General features: G+C 32.0%; 1 long non-coding RNA gene across 1 annotated transcript; it reads right to left on the bottom strand.

The window, feature by feature from the left end:
• Nucleotides 1-701: 701 nt before the first annotated feature.
• LOC143080705 (uncharacterized) lies at nt 702-8365 on the bottom strand. The gene is made up of 2 exons (XR_012979773.1): nt 7334-8365; nt 702-1763 (listed from the first exon to the last, which is right to left on the bottom strand). It is a non-coding gene; the product is annotated as an uncharacterized LOC143080705 (long non-coding RNA).
• Between the last annotated feature and the right edge of the window lie 1591 nt (nt 8366-9956).

The following is a 9956-nucleotide window of genomic DNA, read 5'->3' as shown; positions in this document are numbered from 1 at the left end:
TACCATTTGCCGATTACCAAACTATCTTGTTCGTAAACTTTCTAGGTATTTATGTATTATAGTTCCGCTATCCATTTTCTTTACGATATTCTAATATAAAAGTAAGGTATTTATTTGTTAAACTAGAATACTGCTACTTAAGTTATTTATTATGTGTACGAATTGCTGATATTTATTGCATGTAAATAAAAGTTGATTTTTATTCGACGAGTTTGTTATTCTTACAAAAACCTAAACGGAACCAAACTAAGATCTATCAGAATACCACAACGTACCACAAAACCTATACAGAACCAACTGTAGATCTACCCGAATACCACGATACCAGAGAACCACGTTACCAAAGAAGAGTCGCCAGTTATAACTTTAGTTCATATATTCCATTCTTATAGCAACACACTAAGAGTTCCAATATTTACAGTTAACACCAAAGCCTGACCGCTCGGTTATCGTTACAATATGTAATATTATAAACAATGATTATGAATTAGACATATTGACAATTTTATAGAGTTTGTTCTGCTTTACGCAGGTTCAAACTGTCCGAGATGAAAGAGGAAGTCAATTTTAGGATTGTGTATGAATTATTATTTAATAAAAAGATTATATTATTTTCATGTTTTTGAAATTTTGTAGGATCAACGATTATATTTGAAACTTTATGGTAAAATATGTCCCTTTTAGTTGAGTATTTTTCACAATGTAAAAGAAAATGTTTTTCATTTTCAATTTGACCAGAATTACATACAGAGCAGTATCTCTCATTTCTGGGAATATTTAGATGTCTCCCTCTTTCAATCATCAGTATATGAGCGCTTATACGGATCTTACATATTGCAGCTCTGTCACTTCTGTTTTTCAATATATCAACATAGGGTGGTCTTCTGCCCATTATGTAGACACTCTTGAAAAAGTCTAATTTTTTGGATTGAAATATATTTGCATTTTGAACTTGCAAACATTGGTCATTAATTCAAATGTTTTTTTGTTCTATTATTTTGTTTGTTTCGCAGTTGTGGCTGATTAAAATTGAACTTCATGCTTTTGAATAACATACATAACTTCTGTTATAACATTATAAATGGTACAACTCGAGTAATCGAAGATGTAAACTCTAGGTCAGTCGAACACTAGAGGAATCATAATAAGGTTATATTCTAATATCATAATACCTTATTGACAATGAATAGAACCTTTGAGAAATAAAGCTGAGAAACAAAAGCAGTTTTGATAACAGGCACTATTCATTCTATACGTAAAAGCAAACAATTCATTAAATTTTGACTGATGTATAAGATTTCGAGTATCGTTTAATTGTTAATGTTTCATACATATTCAGAACAAGACACACACATGAAATAATGCAATCGACTAGATATTCCACTGATATCGGGGTCAATCAGGAATAAAGTCTGTAAAGAGTATTTGTTTTAATCGCAGACCTATATTATCGCAAAGTTGTTGAAATGAAATTACCAAAGACATTAAGTGTTCTTATATACACAATTTTGTTTAGTACACCATACGTGCATTTCATCTACATAGACTCATCAGTGGCACATAAATCAAAACAGTTTGAATACCAAATCACCGCCGGAATTAAAAACATTGAAAAACAGCAATTTCGTCCAAGAGTTATGCAAAGTCTGCTTATGTAATCTGTGCACGCGGATAGTGTCTTTTGCAATGTTTTAACAATTTTATGACAGCATCATTTATATGTGTCAGCACTTTGAGTACAGGATACTGATGATGTTCTGCATCTGAAAAAGAAGAACAAACCATTTAATTGTTTGACAGTTTTAGAGTGTTTAGAGTAACGACATATTGTAAACATTATATACATATTCAGATAAAGAAAACATATTAAATAGCAACATTTTTGTGCCCCTCTACTTTCCGACTTGTTTCTTTATTATTATGAAGCTGACTTCATGCAGGAACTTCTTAGGAAGAAAGATAAGAAGTTAGCGATATCCTTTAAATCTACTTTCCGCTATATAGATGCTGTTTTTTTCACTAAATAATTCAAAATTTGGTGACTATGTGGAACGCATCTATCCAATCGAACTAGAGATAAAGGATACTACAGATACAGTTAAGTCGGCCTCGTATCTTGACTTACATCTAGAAATTGACAATGAGGTTCGGTTGAAAACAAAACTTTACGACAAAAGAGATGATTTCAGCTTTCCAATTGTGAACTTTCCATTTCTAAGTAGCAACATTCCAGCAGCACCTGCATACGGGGTATATATCTCCCAATTGATACGATATTCCCGTGCTTGCATTTCCTATCATGATTTTCTTGATAGAGGGTTTGCTGCTCACAAGGAAGCTATTAAACCATGAGCTCCAAATGGTGAAGTTGCAATCATCCCTTCGTAAATTTTACGGACGCCATCAGAGTTGGTTGACCGTTATGGAATAACCGTTTCACAAATGATATCGGCTATGTTCCTTACGTCGTAACTACAATCCCCTTCCCTTTCATGAATGTGACCTACCGAATTAGACTATTTACCGGATTTGTTATCACATAACACGACGGGTGCCACATGTGGAGCAGGATCTGCTTACCCTTCCGGAGCACCAACGATCACCCCTAGTTTTTTGGTGGGGTTCGTGTTGTTTATTATTTAGTTTTCTATGTTATGTCATGTGTACTATTGTTTGTTTGTCTTTTTCATTTTTTAGCCATGGTGTTGTCAGTTTGTTGTCGATTTATGAGTGTGACTGTCCCTTTGGTATCTTTCGTGCTTCTTCTTTAGTAAATGTTAAATAAACAAAAAATGTAAACTTTTTTTTCGGCATCTGGGAAAAAAATAATGTCTGTAATTTCGTTAGAATAATGTTGAATCTGATCATGCTCTGAATAACAACCCATACCCTCTGTAATTACAATGTAAATGGTGCAACTCGAGTGGTCGAAGATGCGAATGTAATTTTCTAGGTCAGTTGAACAATGCAGGAATAATAATCAGATAATATCGTAATATAATAATACTTTATTGACAATAAATAGAATATTTGAGACATAAAGCTGAGAAACAAAGCAGTTTTAATTACAGGCACTTTTCTATATGTAAAGGCAAACAATCCATAAAATTATTAGACACATTTATAGAATTTCGAGTATCGTTCAATCGTTAATAGTCCATACATATTCAGAACAAGACACACATTAAATAATGCAATCGACTAAATATTCCACCGATGACGAGGTCAACCCGGAATCAAGTCTGTAAAGAGTATTTGTTTTAATCGCAGACCTATATTGTCGTGAAGTTGTTGAAATAATATTACCAAAGAAATTAATTGTTCTTATATACACACTTTTGTTAAATACACCATACGTGCAATTCGTCTACAAAGACTTATCAGTGGCACTTCAACCAAAACAATTGGACGAATCACGAAGTTACAGACAATGAAAGACAAAACAATTCTTAAGAGGTATGCAAATTTTGACTAATGTTATCTATGCATGAGGATAGTATCTCGCAATGTTTTAACAAATTTTATGACAGCAAGTTTAGTTTACAAATTACCTCATCAATTATATGTGTCAGCACATTGGGTGCATGATACTGATGTTGTTCTGCTTCTAAAACGGAAAAACAAACATTGAATGTTTGACTTTTTAAAGCGTTGAGCAATGTTTGAAGTAACGACACATTGTTAACAATACATACATACTCAGATCAAGAAAACACATTCAATAGCAACATTTTGTAAATGGTAAATAAACGAAAAATGTAAACTTGATCAGGTTTAATTTCTTTTCGGCGTCTGGGAAATGTTTTTTTTTCCCTGTGATTTCGTTAGTTTTTCAGTTGTGGCTGAAGTTTAACTTGATCATTCTTTTTGAAACAAACCACGCTTTTGTAGTCACAATATGAATGATATAGGTTAGGTGATCGAATATGCAAATGTACACTCAAGGTCAAGCGAACAATGCAGGAATAATCTGATAACGACAATTATCATTACTCAAAAAGGATACATCTTGTCATAATTTAAATAAGATAAATTAAATCTTATTTCCAGTAGAGGACCCAACATAGATATAAACGTTAAAGTGATTTTTTAATTAAACAATAAAACTATCCATTAAATATAGATTGAGTTAATAATATATATATAGTAACATTAACCATTATGTTTAGTGTTTATTGACCATGTACCAGAAGCACAATAAAGATGTTTTTGAAATCTCAACAACAGCAAAAAAGGAAGAACTGCCATTTGTCAAACAGTATGTATATATGTATATATACAAAGATGTGGTACGAATGCCAATGAGACAACTCTCCATTCAAGTAAAATAAAATGAAGGTTTTAAAAATAAAACAAAATCACAAATTTCTTTTTTTCAGATTTCAACATTCATATGTGAAAATATCAACAGATTTTGATTTTCAGTATTTCAAAGATCTGTTAGAGTATATACGATCAAATTTCTTACTAATACAATTCTTTTAAAACATTTTATTTTTTTCTTTGTTGCAAATCACTGTGTACCGCAGGTGCAAGTCATATGTAACACCCCTGAATCGATATCATCGGTAACAAGATGAATAAACAAAAGATATAAACCTGGAAAAACATAGAGAGAGAACAATACTTCTTTTGAATAACTTAAGGGTACTACTTTTACATAGATGAGTCCAAGAAATAGAAAGCATATCACGGTTGTTTTCTTATTCGAAGCGTTATAGTCTTCTGTATGACAGTACATAGTATGCATCATCACGACGATCATAAATTCAAAGATTGCATCAGACTTGCAAAGTTAACACTCAAATAAATTCGGGATTACTGAATTACTAAAATATTAACATACAAAATATTATTTTTTATCCAATGTTTTATGTGTAAGTTTTATGCATCATCACAACGAGTATATAATTACACTCGATAACATTTCAGAGTTACATAGCACAGTATAAAAATCAACGTTTATTATTTCAAATCGGGATTTTCAGCTACGAAAACATTTACTTTTTGTTAATATGTTGTTTGGAAAGCTTTGTCTCTTTTAACAGATGTAATGATTTAAAGTTGCCCTGTCGGTTAATTTTTTATTTGAATTAAAATTAATTTAGTGTCTCAGTTTTTATTGAAATAAAATATACCAATAAATATCAAAATACACACGTGTTGAGCTAATTCTAATTTAATTTTGCTCAGTTATATGGCACAATTTTGTCAGTTCATGAAAGTACATATATGCATTCATTGAAGAGCTTTCACAACAATGGCTGAAAAAATACTTCTGTTGATTGAATTAAGAATTAATACGGTTGAAATCTTTTCAATGCTCTTCAACTTCGTACTTGTTTGGCTTTATAAATATTTTGATATGAGCGTCACTGATGAGTCTTATGTAGACGAAACGCGCGTCTGGCGTACTAAATTATAATCCTGGTACTTTTGATAACTGTTTACCTAGCCTGTTAGACTGCAACTTGCACACAATATACATTGTAGAAGAACAAACATAATCAAGTCCAGCTTGTCACCTTCAAAGCATATGTCAAGTTTGCAAGGTTTTTCACTTTTATTCAGTGCATGAGTATGACATCTGCGTGAATAAATGGCATTAATAAATTGGAATGATCTTCTTACAAGCAAAACTCATATCTCCAAAGCAACAAAGACATAAATTATACTTTACTTTATCAATTCAGCATTACACAAATACAAAAAATAATTAGTTCCAAGGTCTTTGAATATAAACATAGATACCAGGATTAAATTTTGTACTGACGCCAGACGTGTGTTTAGTCTACAAAAGACTCAACAGTAATGCAAGTGCTACATATATGGATATCGTACTATAATTGGGAACCTAGTGGCTGTTAATAGCAGAATGTGAGTACAAACCTTGTAACACATATACAGACATAAACATTATAAGTGGCATGATTGCAATGAGACAAATATATGTAGATGTAACAGAGGTCACCATATGTTCTTCAGCAATAAAGCTATATTATATAATCAGCAATAAAGGGCTTCGACAGGCCAACATATTTATAATCATACATGGATATGTTCCAGATCATGTGCGCAATTAAACCATACGCGTATTACTTTGTTCTTACTAAACGCAATATGGCGCCTTTGGAAAATAACTTTAAAAAATATATCATAAATCTATTTAGCAAGAAGCTTGTTGCGTAAATCAAAGGAATATTGGTTATCGAAAACCCTTTTTCTTCTTTTTTAATTATTTTGGTGTTTAAATTATTAAAAATTGCCTTATTATTTTCAAAAAGAAATAAAGTGTAATAATGTGCTCTTGTTTCTATTCATACTATCTTACAATCATAGGAAAATCGTATGAATAGGAGCAAGAACACAATAATTCAATGAATATCAATACAGATAAGAAGATTTCGTTTCTGAAATAATATCTAACCACTTAGAAAATAAAGTTCTACTTACAGACGAAAAAGTCGACAAACTAAAGGCGATTATACGTTCGGAGAAAATAAAGTGTGTTCTTACATGTATGAAGACAAATACCTGATAGTCTAAATATTCATATGGTCCAGCTCGTTAATATTAAACGAGTATGTCGTGCACGTATGGTTAAGTACCCTTGTATGGTCCAGAACAGATACATATATTCACACCGTATTAAATTCATAGTAAACAAAGACACCCCCCCCCCCCTTGTTTTTTTACTATTGAATTGCTGTATGACGAGCGCTACCAAAATGTAATACATTAAAATATTGAATCTTATCATATAACAGCATTGTAGAGACATATTAAATCAGAGGACTATGTCCGACTATTTTGTTTTTTTTTAATAATGGTCTATAATAACATCGGTTAGCTTTATGACATTATTAAAGCGTTTCTGTTAATTGCGATATTTTCAAAATCAAAGTTGAGGAGTTATTATTTTGAAAATATTGTTCAGTGCTCCAAAGACAATTAATCATTCCCTTAATTGACAGGAAATTATTATGAAAGGTTGAACAGTCCATAACAAGTATAATCGATCATACATTTGCAAGCCTGTCTACGCATGAATATGAAACTATGAAAAACAAGTAAATTGATGTAAACATCACATTATCGAATCCATTTTGAGTTGAGTTGGGTTTTTTTTTTTACGTTTTTACTTTTCCCGTTTGTCATAATAGAACTGTCAACCAGATGTTTAGCTTATGTTTTTTAAAATATTTAAGACTTGTTCATCTTATTTGTAAACTATTCATCCAAATACAATTCAAAAGAGTTTAAATAATCACTATACTGGTTAGCATAAAACCGACCATACCATGAAGAGCAGAAACTAACTATTGAGACTTACATTTTGTGACTGAACCAAATCATCTGGAAAACCTTCGTTGTTAATTGTATTAAGCGATCGCTGTTCGTTCTTCTCGTTTAGAGAAGTCAACAGTTGGTAATCAATGTGGTCTTTTTATTGTTTGATATGTCTGATTATTTCTATTGTCCTTGCATTTTAACAACAGCTAAAACTCTATTTTACAAAATGAATAGAGTTGAAATTGTGTACCGCGTTTTCTTCTTTCACATATACTGTGGATTCATTTTATTCGTGGTATACCAATTTTCGTGGGTTTCGTGGGTCACAACGAACCACGAATTTAAGAATTCAACGAAGAATAATCCCGATAAATGTGTATGGAGTCGGATGTTTATTTCCGGTTATGCTATGCAGTTCTAGTATAGTGTTGACTAGCGATAAACATTGTAACATAACACGTGTTTTTTTTTTATTGAAAGAAGATACAAGTAGTTTAATTAAATCAATAATAAATATATCGAATATCAGTGATAATTTACTTTTTAAAATTGATTAAAACTGTTCATGGAAAATAACTGCAAGTTGTTAATTACCGTGTCATAGTTTGGTTTACTAGTGATTGAAAATCAATAGGATTAAGTACGGGGATATTGCCCGTAGGTAATATTGTTTATGACAGGAACATTTATTTTCACACCTTTTACTTATATGACTGTTTATTATATCGTGATTAGGGAAATGAGCTTTCAATCATTAAGTTTTGATTGCCTTATAGAATTCCGACAAGCATTTATAAATTGTAAAACAAACAAATAATTAGTTGTCTTTGTCCATTATTGTAATAGAAATTTTCAATGAACACTTTAACCTAAAATGACCAAGCGAGGATTTTGACAATTCAAAACTTTTTCAATGAATTCCTTCTTTTTTGTTTGTTTTATTATTGATTAAACCAAGGAGGTTATATGATCTCCTAAATCAAAAACAAATCAACGAATTATGTATCTGAATTTTTTTTTTTTTTTTTTTTGTTATCAGCGATCCACGAATTTACGTATACCACGAAACGTCTTTTTTTTTTACTATCCACGAAAATTGATACCCACGAAAATAAATGAATCCACAGTATATTGTTTTATTCCACAAAGTGATAATGATCAGCGTAGTTTATCATGTGTTTGTTTCAAGATCTTTTTAGGGGATATTTGGGGTTAAATCGAAAAAAAAAAAAAAAAACAGTTCGGGTCGACCGTCCTTCACGCCGTTCAGCTCTAAAATTTACGTGTCGTCATTATTTTCGTCTTTGCACGTCTGCCCCATGCAACGTTTTGTTTCCGTAGCAGATACGGTAAATAATGATCTAGAACTGAAACATTTGATTCACTTTGTGATACAACATTCCCTTGACGCTCGCGGCAATTTAACAAACAAAATTTACACGTCAAAAGCGTTCCCTTCCATATGGTACCACACCAATTCAACATGATATGGTGGGGGCTTACTTTCAGCCTACTCACGGAAACACCAGAAATCAGGTGCGGATCCAGGATTTAATGTAAAGGTGGGGGGGGGGCAAAAAATATTTTCTGCGTGGTAAATTATCAAAAATGTACGTGCTGTCATCAGTTCCGCATTGTCTGCAAGTATTATGGGCTGCTCAACAAAAAAGTAGACCCTCAAGGGTAGGGGATTACTTGCAACGACCTCAACACAAACGTCACATGGTAAGGCAATGGTATGTTGGTTTTTCAGTACATACGGCTGATTAATACCTTAATTCTCACACAAGTCTCTATTGAACATATTGGATTTGAATTATGAGCATGGCGAGTGTTACAACATCCATTATTCTTCTGTTTACATATTAATTTGATCAGTGCAATGCATCCAGGGTATAACAATATGATTAGATCACAAATGCCAATAGTTTCTGTCGGGAGGACTATTCTTTTGGGTGTCATATTGAGTGGTTGTATTTCATCTGTGACCCGCTTCAAAAAGATTTAAGATCGTATTATCGCCTTACACCAAAACTATATATCTTCAAATTATGAACCAAAGATATTTCGCGGGTATTTTCTAGTATGTCAAGAAACAACTTACAAAACATGGGCAGATCAAGGATATTAGCATGGGAGCGTAATCACGATTTTTTAATATATTCTACCGAACAGTGCAGGTAGAAAAAAAATGCGATTTTGACGCTTATAAGTCACACCTGGATCTGCCTCCGCCATCAATACTTGAACTTTTTTTTTAATGTTTCATTACATTTCGGTTGCTGTTACACATTTTGGAGATGGATTCATTATTTCAAAAACTAACGTTTAACACAACACAAGGGTTTCACACATCTCTAGAATGTTAAACTAACAATAGTATAATTTTCATAGAAGAGCTGCTAAAAACTCATCATATACCTCCTTTTCTGCATATAAGCGTCTTTTATAATGTATCAGTAGTGGGGACTGAATTGATTTGAATACTTTATTCTTCTAAATTCTGATACTGGTAATCATAGCTGCAATAGAAGGGTGATAACTCAACTTTAATTATAGATAAACACATCATAGATAGAAGGATTAAATTTTTTATTTACGCGCGTTTTGTCTACAGAAGACTCATCAGTGACGCTCGAATCCAGAAAAATTAAAAAGGCCAA

Source organism: Mytilus galloprovincialis, chromosome 6 (assembly GCF_965363235.1).
Source record: "Mytilus galloprovincialis chromosome 6, xbMytGall1.hap1.1, whole genome shotgun sequence".
NCBI lineage: Eukaryota > Metazoa > Mollusca > Bivalvia > Mytilida > Mytilidae > Mytilus > Mytilus galloprovincialis.
This window is presented reverse-complemented; position numbering and strand designations above follow the sequence as displayed.